This window comes from Procambarus clarkii, chromosome 16, assembly GCF_040958095.1.
Source record: "Procambarus clarkii isolate CNS0578487 chromosome 16, FALCON_Pclarkii_2.0, whole genome shotgun sequence".
Taxonomy (NCBI): domain Eukaryota; kingdom Metazoa; phylum Arthropoda; class Malacostraca; order Decapoda; family Cambaridae; genus Procambarus; species Procambarus clarkii.
The window spans coordinates 23,846,438-23,859,269 of record NC_091165.1 but is presented as its reverse complement, the minus strand read 5'-3'; the positions used below and the strand labels follow the sequence as shown (position 1 = coordinate 23,859,269).

Sequence of the window (12,832 nt, the reverse complement as noted above, 5' to 3'; positions counted from 1 at the left end):
CAGGTGAAAGCGTCATGCCATTACAACTATATAACCCTTGGAAGGAATCAGGATAAGGGTTTGGGATGGGACGAGGGGAAGGAATGGTGCCCAACCACTTGGACGGTCGGGGATTGAACGCCGACCTGTATGGCGAGACCATCGCTTCAGCCCAAGTGGCTGGAAAATAAATTAGTTAGCAAGGCGGGGGCCAAGAGCTAATAGATCGATTCTGCAGATGCAAATAATAAATACACTGCTTGTGTGTGTGATAAAGAAATTTGTGAGAAGCTCAATGCCAGCTTCCATGGAGTGGTCACTACTAAGCCCGAACACCTCCCAGAGCTAGATGAGGAAGCTGCACCTGGAGAGATACAATTAAATATTGAGGTGGGAGCGGAGGAAGTAACGATACAACTAGCATCACTACATGTAAATAAAGCTACTGGGTCAGATAGAGTATCACCACGGGCGTTAAAAGGCACAGGATGTCATCATACGTCTTGCATTAATCTTTAATGAGTCACTTACAAAGGGGACTTAGCTGCTTGAAGAAGGCCAACGTGGTGCAAATCTACAGGAAAGGAGATAAAGAAGAGGCACTCGACTACAGACCAATATCACTCAAGCATCCCTTGCAAAGTACTTGAAAGAATTAAAAGGTTAAGACTAGTTGCACATTTAGAATTAAATGTGTAAGTAAATAACACTGCTTTAGAGAAGGGAAATCGTGCCTGACGATCCTCCTAGAGTTTTATGGTAAGGTAATGATAATAAGGCAAGGCAGAGAAGGCTTGGCAGACTTCGTATTTCTGGACTGCAAAAAAGCCTTTGATTCAGTACCACACAGGAGGTTACTATACAAACTCAAGAAACAGGCGGGTGTAAATGGAAATGCACTAACATAGGTAAAGAATTACTTAAGAGACAGGTGTCAGAGTTACAGTGAGGGGCGAGAAGTCGGACTGGCGTAGAGTAACAAGCAGGGTACCTCAAGGATCCGTGCTAGGACCCATGCTATTCCTCACTTATATACATGATTTGACTGCAGGTTTTATATGTCGATGCTTGCAGACGATGCGAAACTAATGGGAAGGTTTGAGACAAATAAAGATTGTAAGATTCTCCAAGATGACTTAAACAAGCTCCTGAGCTGGTCAGATAAATGGCTGCTAGAGTTACTATCACCTTACCAGCAAGTGTAAGATGATGGAAATGGGGTCAGGAGCCAGGAGATCGAAAGGCCAATACATGATAAAGGGAAACTACATCCCTATAAAGACTAGAGAAAAAGACCTGAGAGTGGACATAACACCAAACCTAACTCCAGAGGCTCATATAAATAGAACAAAGTCAGCCACATACTCTTCGCTGACAAAAATCAAAACATCCTTCAGGAACTAAAATAAGAAGGCTTTTAGATCACTGTATACCGCCTGTGTAAGGTCAGTGTACACCGCCTCATTGTGGAGCCCCTATCTAACAAAAACACATAAGGAAGCTCGAAAGAGTGCAGAAGTTTGTAATGAGAGTCGCCAAGAGCTGCGAGGGATGAGATATTAAGAATTACTGAAGGAGTTATACCTGACGACGCCAGAAAGGGGAGGGAGAGCGGAGACATTATACAGGCGTATAAAATATTTAAGGGGATTGAAGGGCGGAGGCGTTATGGCGTTATGGTTTTTCACACGTGAAAAAGGGGGAAATATTTACAATCAATACCAACAGGACAAAGGGGGGGGGGGCACGGGTGGAAGTTGAGGCTCAGATGTGTCGTGTTAGAACGGTTTTTTAGCGTAAGGAAAGTGAGTAAATGGAATGACCTAAAGCAGCAGGTTATAGAGACAAACTCAATTCACAACTTTAAAAACAGGTATGATAGGGAAATACGTCACGAGTCACTGCATTAGACAACAGTGCATTAGACGCTGAATGGACAGCGTTCGGGAGTTGTAGTCGTAAGGGCTCGGGTTCGAATCCCGTTCGAGGCAGAAACAAATGGACAAAGTTTCTTTCATTTTGATTGGTCTCTTCACCTAGCAGTAAATGGGTACCACGGAGTTAGACAGCTGCTACGAGCTGCTTCCTGGGAAATGTGTGTGTGTGTGTGTGTGTGTGTACTCACCTAATTGTGCTTGTGGGGGTTGAGCTCTGGCTCTTTGGTCCCGCCTCCCAACTGTCAATCAACTGGTGTACAGATTCCTGAGCTTACTGGGCTCTACCATATCTACATTTGAAACTGTGTATGGAGTCAGCCTCCACCATATCTTCCTAATGCGTTCCATCTGTTAACTACTCTGACACTGAAAATGTTCTTTCTAACATCCTTGTGGCTCACTTGGGTACTCAGTTTCCACCTGTGTCTCCTTGTTCGCGTACCACCCGTGTTAAAGAGTTTATCTTTATCTACCCTGCCAATTCCTCTGAGAATTTTGTAGGTAGGGATCATGTCTCCCCGAGCTTTCCTGTCTTTCAGCGACGTGAGGTGTATTTCTCGAAGCCTTTCCACGTAACTCACGCCTCTAGTTCTGGGACTAGCCTAGTGGCATACCTCTGAACCTTTTCCAGCTTTGTCTTGTGCTTGACAAGGTACTGGCTCCATGCTGGGGCTGCATACTCCAGGATTGGTCTTACATATGTGGTATACAAGGTTCTGAAGGATTTCTTACACAGGTTCCTGAAGGCAGTTCTGATGTTAGCCAACCTTGCATACGCCGCTGATGTTATTCTTTTGATGTGGGCTTCAGGAAACTGGTCTGGCGTGATATCAACTCCTTGATCTTTCTCTCTGTCCGTTTCATGAAGTAGTTCGTCTCCCATTCGGTGTCCTAGGGGATACCGAATGCACACTCACATACACACCTACAGATATGTGTGTGTATGTACTCATCTATTTGTGCTTGCAGGGGTTGAGCTCTCGTTCTTTGATCCCGCCTCTCAACTGTCAATCAACTGGTGTACAGGTTCCTGAGCCTTCTGGGCTCTATCATATCTACACTGGAAACTGTGTATGGAGTCTGTCTCCACCGCATTATTTCCTAATGCATTCCATTTGTCAACCACTCTGAACCTAGAAAAGTTTTTTTCTAATATCTCTGTGGCTCATTTGGGCACTCAATTTCCACCTGTGTCCCCTAGTGCGTGTGCCCTTTGTGTTAAATAGCATGTCCTTATCTACCCTATCAATTCCTTTGATAATCTTGTATGTCTTGTATGGATCATGTCCCCCTTACTCTTCTGTCCTCCAACGAAGTGAGGTTTAATTCCCGTAGTCTCTCCTCGTAGCTCATATCTCTCAGCTCGGGTATTAGTCTGGTGGCAAACCTTTGAACCTTCTCCAGTTTAGTCATATGCTTGACTAGATATGGGCTCCATACTAGAGCTGCATACTCCAGGATTGGTCTGACATATGTGGTATACAAAGTTCTGAATGATTCCTTACTGGGTGTGTATGTGCGTGTGTTAGAAATATATATGTAGTAGATATAATAGAAGAAAATAGATGGGTTATAAAGGCGGGGTCGAAGAGCTAATTGCTCGATTTTGCAGCCACAAATAGTAAATACATACACACGCGCGGGCACACACACACACACACGCACGCACACACACACGCATGGGGGCCTGGTAGTTGAGGGAACATCGCGCGGGTCTCGTAATCCTGTGGCCCGGGTTCGATTCCCGGCGCCGGCAGAGACAAATGAGCAGAGTTTCTTTCACCCTTACGCTTCTGCTACCTAGCAGTAAATAGATACCTGGGAGTTAGACAGCTGTTACGGGCTGCTTCCTGGGGGGAGGATGGGGGTGTAAAAAAAAGTAGTTAGAAACAGTTGATTGACAGTTGAGAGACGGGCCGAAAGTGCAGAGCTCAACCCCCGCAAACACAACTAGCTGAACACAAGTAGGAAAATATATTGAGTGGTACACACACACATCACCATACAAGCACAGTGGTACACACACATCAGTATACACACTCAGTGGTACACACACACACCTACAGGTACACACAAGAGTACACACAAACCAACATACACAGGCTCTGTATTAGAATCACTGGTGTCCCAGATGTGTGTGAATACACTGTCCTAGGGAGGAGTGGGGGGGGGGGGAGGTCGTGGCTCTCAGTGTTGGCAGATGACGGAGAACTGAAAACAATTTCAGGAAGATCTTGACAAACTACAGGAGAGGGCAGACAGATGGCTGCTAGAGTTCATTCCCAACAAATGTAAGGTAATGAAGATAAGAAAGGAGACAAGGAGTTATCTACACCATAAGGGAAAGAACTACAGGAATATGAAAACTTAAAAAATTATGGAACTGATAACATTTCAACACTAACATCGGAAGCACACATAAACAGGATAACATCGGCGCCATATGGATGGCTGGCAAATATTAGAGTGTCATTTAAGAACGTAAATAAGGGCTTTTTCTAGACAATATATACAGTCTATGTTCGACTAATACTCTAATAGCCAGCATTAGCCTCGAGTCAAACCCGTGTGAATCACAAAATCAAAATTTAAAAAGTGCAGAGGTTTGCAACAAGATTAGTTTCAGGACTAGGCGTTTCGCTATGGGGAGAGGTTAAGAGGAATTATATCTCACAAACCTGAGGGGGGACAAGAAACAAAGAGCATATGATCACAACATACAAGATACTGAGAGGGAATACACAAAGTAGACAAGATCAACCTACTTAAATTGAAAGTAGATCAAGAAAACCTGATGGAAACAGGAAACGGAAATGAGCCAAAGATATGTAAGGAAATACTCGCACCGTGAACGGGTCTTAATAAGTGGAATGCATCGTTAGAGAAAGTGGTAGAAGCCACCTCCATCCAGAAACTATAAGGCCAGATTCGACAAAGAAATTTAACGTCTGGAAAGATCAATTACAACACAACAGCTATACAAGGCTATTTGCCGGGGCATGATGAACTAGTCCTCACTTTCCTGTACTCTCTTGTAGGTAAGTATTCAATGGCACACACACACACACACACACACACACATACACACACACACACACACACACACACCCAGTGGTACACACACCTACATACACATCCAGTGGTACATACACACACACCTACATACACATACAAAGAGATAGAATGCTTTAAGTAATGATGTAGTGGTATAGAAACTCCATACTCAGTTTCAAATGTAAATAAGATAGAGCCCAATAGGCTCGGGAATCTGTTCATCAGTTGATTGACGGTTGAGAGGTGGGACGAAAGAGTCAGAACTCATCCTCCGCAAGTACAACTAGGTGAGTACACAGTGGTACACACACACACACCTACATGCACATATAATAGTACACACACCCACCGACATACACACACACGCATATCGAAGCGTTAGCCCTTATTTACGAATCATCAAACATGCTCTTACGCACGCGCGCCTGCACACACACACACACACACACACACACACACACACACACACACACACACACACACACACACACACACACACACACACACACACACACACGCACACCCACACAAACCCACACACACACATCCGATTCCCTCGTTAAATTACAACACAACACATCTACTGAACCTACTCACCATTGAGTGAGGTCCATGCAAGTTCCTCAATAAGCTAGCTAGTGAACATCTCACTTACCTGAAGTGAGTGCAGGAGTGATGCTCATTATTCCTAAGATATATTAATGAAAACAATCCTCCTCGACAATATAGTTCTCATATAGTTCATCCCGTATTTACGTTCCACACATCACCGAATACCCGAGTACTCAGAGGCACCGGGTGTTTATCGTGCAACAGTCAAATTCCAACTGACACCTGAGAACCGGTGCCACTGGGGGAGCCCTCGTCCGTCTGGCAACCCAGCGATGCCAACCGCACCGAATATGTTGTCGTACTCTTTTTTTTTCATTTCTGTAGGCGATATCTATGATTATTTCTGAAGAAAGTCATTAATTACAATAAGATGAATATAACAATATTGTAAATGTTATTAATATGAGAAACATAAAGTCGTGATTATGGATATATATATACATATGCATTTGCTTATAAAATGCACTAAAATATGTCGACACAGAAAGTGCAGCGTAAAAATGTCAAATGAATATGTGGTTAGGAATGGATGCACATACTTGAGTGTGTGTGTGTGTGTGTGTGTGTGTGTGTGTGTGTGTGTGTGTGTGAGTGTGTGTGTGTGTGTGTGTGTGTGTGTGTGTGTGTGTTCGCCTGAATTGATTTATGTATGTGTGCATTTGTGTGCGTGAGTAGGTGGATGAGTGCGTGTACTCACCTATATGTACTCACCTATATGTGCTTGCAGGATCGAGCATTGACTCTTGGATCCTGCCTTTCTAGCTATCGGTTGTTTACAGCAATGACTCCTGTCCCATTTCCCTATCATACCTAGTTTTAAAAGTATGAATAGTATTTGCTTCCACAACCTGTTCCCCAAGTGCATTCCATTTTTCTACTACTCTCACGCTAAAAGAAAACTTCCTAACATCTCTGTGACTCATCTGAGTTTCCAGTTTCCACCCATGTCCCCTCGTTCTGTTATTATTACGTGTGAACATTTCATCTATTTCCACTTTATCAATTCCCCTGAGTATTTTATATGTCCCTATCATATCTCCTCTCTCCCTTCTTTTCTCTAGTGTCGTTAGGTTCAGTTCCTTCAGCCGCTCTTCATATCCCATCCCTCGTAACTCTGGGACAAGCCTCGTCGCAAACCTCTGAACCTTCTCCAGTTTCTTTATGTGTTTCTTCAGGTGGGGGCTCCATGATGGCGCGGCATACTCTAAGACGGGTCTCACGTAGGCAGTGTAAAGTGCCCTAAAAGCTTCCTCATTTAGGTTTCTGAATGAAGTTCTAATTTTCGCCAGTGTAGAGTACGCTGCTGTCGTTATCCTATTTATATGTGCCTCAGGAGTTAGATTAGGTGTCACATCCATTAGGTGTCACAAGAGGACTTAAACAGGCTGCAGAGATGGTCAGGGAAATGGCTACTGGAGTTTAACACCAGTAAATGTAAAGTTATGGAAATGGGATCAGGTGACAGGAGACCAAAGGGACAGTACACAATGAAGGGGAACAGCCTACCTGTAACGATTCGAGAAAGAGACCTGGGAGTGGATGTGACACCTAATCTAACTCCTGAGTGCGTGTGTGGGTGGATGAGTGCGTGTGTGGGTGCACTCACACTTAACCATCCACACGCTTACTCAACCACGCACGCACACACACCTGTCCACTCACACACAATGATCCACCTCCACACTCATCCACCCACATACACTTAGCCACGCACGTACACAAGCATACTCACACACACGCACTCATCCACTCACACACACAAATGCAAACATACATAAATCAATTCAGGCGAACACACACACACACACACACACACACACACACACACACACACACACACACACACACACACACACACACACACACACACACACACACACACACACACAAGGGGCACACGCACTAGGGGACACAGGTGGAAACTGAGTGCCCAAATGAGCCACAGAGATATTAGAAAGAACATTTTTAGTGTCAGAGTGGTTGACAAATGGAATGCATTAGGAAGCAATGTGGTGGAGGCTGACTCCATACACAGTTTCAAGTGTAGATATGATAGAGCCCAATAGGCTCAGGAACCTGTACACCTGTTGATTGACGGTTGAGAGGCGGGACCAAAGAGCCAGAGCTCAACCCCCGCAAGCACAACTAGGTGAGTACAACTAGGTGAGTACACACACACACACATACACACATATATATATATATATATATATATATATATATATATATATATATATATATATACAGGCTCACAATACACACTCAAGTATTGAGTGTGCTTGCGTGGCCACACAAATCTTTAGCATTTTGTACCTGTGTGTGTGTCGGTGTTTATCTGTTTGCCTGTCTGTGTTTATATTTGTTTGAGTCTGTGTCTGCCTTTACCTCTCCTACCCTCAATGCATTTTATTCAAAAATAAATCTTCAGTGTGTACACACACACACACACACATATGGCCCACATACATACACACAGAAGGACGTATGCATGCACACCAACACACACACATGTGTGGCCACTATGAACCAGGGACATAGTGGCCACACATGAGCCAGTAACATAGTGGCCACACATGACTAGTGACAGTGGCCACACATGACCAGTAACAGTGGCCACACATGACCAGTGACATAGTGGCCACACATGACCAGTAACATAGTGGCCACACATGACCAGTAACATAGTGGCCACACATGACCAGTGACATAGTGGCCACACATGACCAGTAACATAGTGGCCACACATGACCAGTAACATAGTGGCCACACATGAGCCAGTAACATAGTGGCCACACATGACCAGGGACATAGTGGCCACACATGAGCCAGTAACATAGTGGCCACACATGACCAGTGACAGTGGCCACACATGACCAGTAACAGTGGCCACACATGACCAGTAACAGTGGCCACACATGACCAGGGACATAGTGGCCACACATGACCAGTGACATAGTGGCCACACATGACCAGTAACATAGTGGCCACACATGACCAGTAACATAGTGGCCACACATGAGCCAGTAACATAGTGGCCACACATGACCAGGGACATAGTGGCCACACATGAGCCAGTAACATAGTGGCCACACATGACCAGTGACAGTGGCCACACATGACCAGTAACAGTGGCCAAACATGACCAGTAACAGTGGCCACACATGACCAGGGACATAGTGGCCACACATGACCAGTGACATAGTGGCCACACATGACCAGGGACATAGTGGCCACACATGAGCCAGTAACATAGTGGCCACACATGACCAGTGACAGTGGCCACACATGACCAGTAACAGTGGCCACACATGACCAGTAACAGTGGCCACACATGACCAGGGACATAGTGGCCACACATGACCAGTGACATAGTGGCCACACATGACCAGTGACATAGTGGCCACACATGACCAGTGACATAGTGGCCACACATGACCAGGGACATAGTGGCCACATATGACCAGGGACATAGTGGCCACACATGACCAGTGACATAGTGGCCACACATGACCAGTGACATAGTGGCCACACATGACCAGTAACATAGTGGCCACACATGACCAGTAACATAGTGGCCACACATGAGCCAGTAACATAGTGGCCACACATGACCAGGGACATAGTGGCCACACATGAGCCAGTAACATAGTGGCCACACATGACCAGTGACAGTGGCCACACATGACCAGTAACAGTGGCCACACATGACCAGTAACAGTGGCCACACATGACCAGGGACATAGTGGCCACACATGACCAGTGACATAGTGGCCACACATGACCAGTAACATAGTGGCCACACATGACCAGTAACATAGTGGCCACACATGAGCCAGTAACATAGTGGCCACACATGACCAGGGACATAGTGGCCACACATGAGCCAGTAACATAGTGGCCACACATGACCAGTGACAGTGGCCACACATGACCAGTAACAGTGGCCAAACATGACCAGTAACAGTGGCCACACATGACCAGGGACATAGTGGCCACACATGACCAGTGACATAGTGGCCACACATGACCAGGGACATAGTGGCCACACATGAGCCAGTAACATAGTGGCCACACATGACCAGTGACAGTGGCCACACATGACCAGTAACAGTGGCCACACATGACCAGTAACAGTGGCCACACATGACCAGGGACATAGTGGCCACACATGACCAGTGACATAGTGGCCACACATGACCAGTGACATAGTGGCCACACATGACCAGTGACATAGTGGCCACACATGACCAGGGACATAGTGGCCACACATGACCAGTGACATAGTGGCCACATATGACCAGGGACATAGTGGCCACACATGACCAGTGACATAGTGGCCACACATGACCAGTAACAGTGGCCACACATGACCAGTGACATAGTGGCCACACATGACCAGTGACATAGTGGCCACACATGACCAGTAACAGTGGCCACACATGACCAGTAACAGTGGCCACACATGACCAGTAACAGTGGCCACACATGACCAGTAACAGTGGCCACACATGACCAGTAACAGTGGCCACACATGACCAGTAACAGTGGCCACACATGACCAGTAACAGTGGCCACACATGACCAGTAACAGTGGCCACACATGACCAGTAACAGTGGCCACACATGACCAGTAACAGTGGCCACACATGACCAGTAACAGTGGCCACACATGACCAGTAACAGTGGCCACACATGACCAGTAACATAGTGGCCACACATGACCAGTAACAGTGGCCACACATGACCAGTAACATAGTGGCCACACATGACCAGTAACAGTGGCCACACATGACCAGTGACATAGTGGCCACACATGAACTGAACAATGCCTAGCATCTCAGAAATTGCTTGTAAGGACAATCCACACTATTTTTTATGAACATTTGTTTTATTTCGAACATTTCACAAACTGCCGCGTGGAAATTATTGCAGTTGGACCCTCCAGGCGGCTCTGATGGATGTGAAGCACGCGACATTTACCGCGGCCCTTCCAGATGGCAACACTGATATTGTTAGTTCACATACTGTGGAACGCAAGAATAACAATCATATCCTCTTGTTCCTCTCTCTCTTTACCCACAGTCGTGGTGAGAGTGGGGAGCTCGGCTTCTTCCTTCTGAGGGAGAGAGGGAGAGAGAGTGAGAGAGGAGGTGGGGAGGGAGAGAGAATAGTTAATTAAAATGTTGTCAAATCCAATATTTTCATAAAATTTCACATTCCAAGAAGGTCAGCTCCGCAAGGACTCTCTACTTGGGGTTCTTCACAATGAGTTACTTTCCCTGGAAGTCAAAGGCCAAGTCTTGAGTAATTTTTTGTCATGGTTTGACTCGCTCAGTTTATGATATATATATATATATATATATATATATATATATATATATATATATATATATATATATATATATATATATATATATATATATATATATATAATCTTTCAAATATATAGAAGTATCACCTCTGGTTGTTTCTAGGGACCATTAAGCCTCAAAGAAGACGATATGCAGCACCCGGGAGAGCCTTATCGGGCTCTCTCGTCCACTAACACATATTGTCCTCTCCTACCACCCCTCTTATATATATACATAAATATATATATACATATATATATATATATATTATTAAATATGACCGAAAAAGTAAGATTAATAATTCTAACACGAATTTTCTCAATCTTTCGTACATTACGCTTCACTGTTGGAGGTAAATCAAAAATCACTTCTCCAAAATTCATTTTTATTTCTTTTAAATAGAAATAAAAATAGAAATTAAATAGAAATTGTAGAAATAAAAATGAATTTTGGAGAAGTGATTTTTGATTTACCTCCAACAGTGAAGCGTAATGTACGAAAGATTGAGAAAATTCGTGTTAGAATTATTAATCTTACTTTTTCGGTCATATTTAATAATATATGTCTACAGGAAAGACTGCTACCAAAATATACTAATATATATATATATATATATATATATATATATATATATATATATATATATATATATATATATATATATATATATATATATATATGTGTGTGTGTGTGTGTGTGTGTGTGTATAAGCTTGTCGAGGTCTGCCTACCTGACTGCGTGAACTACTGCATCCATCGACTGGAGTATTGATTCACGAGACTATTGGGGTCTGTCATGTCTACAATCATGAGTGAACTAAACTGTGGTGTATATACACTAATAAGATTTATATATATATATATATATATATACTCATGTGACGGTGTAAATACCACTTGAGGTTTATATTTACTCATTAATCTGAATTTCCTATTTACAAAGTGTTAATTGCTATTATTTTATTTTTTATTCTAAAATCCAGAAATAAAGTAATAAAAGTTTGTGGCGCGGATTATTCAATAAACATAAAACTTTGTAAAATACAGTTGTTATAGACACGTTACAGTATTTTTACATTTTGTCAATGTTTACCATTCAAATTATGTTTTTAGACTCGTTGACAGTTTATGACAATAATATTGGCGAATGTTTTTAATGGTCTTGCTAATATCTTTTCATTTAAAAGCTCAATGATAAAGAAAATTGCGTATTTTTTTTCATATAATCTACAGAGAGCAAAATATTAAAGTTGCAATAAAGAAATTTAGCAAATTTAATGTTAAATGGAAATCAGTGTTCAACAAAACTATTTCATTACTTTTGAAATTCCAAAGCTGAATATACAGTAGCACTAATGAGAAAATGACCGGCTCACCGCTCGGTAACATGCTCTTTAAACGGCGTTAACCTCACAACACACACACACGAATTAGCGAATGTTTGCACGCATGCGCACGACGCTCGTACTCTGTGATACATAAGAGGTACACACCTCTTATGATACGTATTACATCATTCGTGACGGGAGGTGGTGTAGCCCTATGTTACGCTCTGTTGCTTACACTCGATTGGACTCGAGTTGGACGGCTGCGCAGGTCGAGGCACTACGGGCTCACCATAGCCCGTGCTACTTGGAACTTTTTGTTCCAGGTAGCGAATCTTTAACAACAACAACAACAGGGCCTAGGCGCAATACCATTGACATTGCACTCAATGTCTATGGTATTGCGTTGTTCGTATGAGAAATGTAGTTTCTCGTATGTTAATTCTTGAACATACGAGAAACGCAATTTGGCAAGAATGCGTAAAATCTTATTAACGTAAGAAACTATAATGGAAAATAAAACCACGTTCCCGTGTAATATATAAGAAGCAATATATTCCTATTACCTGTACTAG

At 43.5% G+C, this 12,832-nt stretch overlaps 1 protein-coding gene across 1 annotated transcript in view; it reads right to left on the bottom strand.

Moving 5' to 3' along the window:
• The window catches only part of LOC138365186 (uncharacterized), a 27,053-nt gene extending 21,265 nt beyond the window's left edge, over positions 1–5,788 (bottom strand). The window contains exon 1 of the mRNA XM_069325306.1: positions 5,626–5,788. The gene's annotated coding sequence lies outside the window, so the exon portion shown is untranslated. The remainder of the gene's footprint in view (positions 1–5,625) is intronic.
• Positions 5,789–12,832: the final 7,044 nt, after the last annotated feature.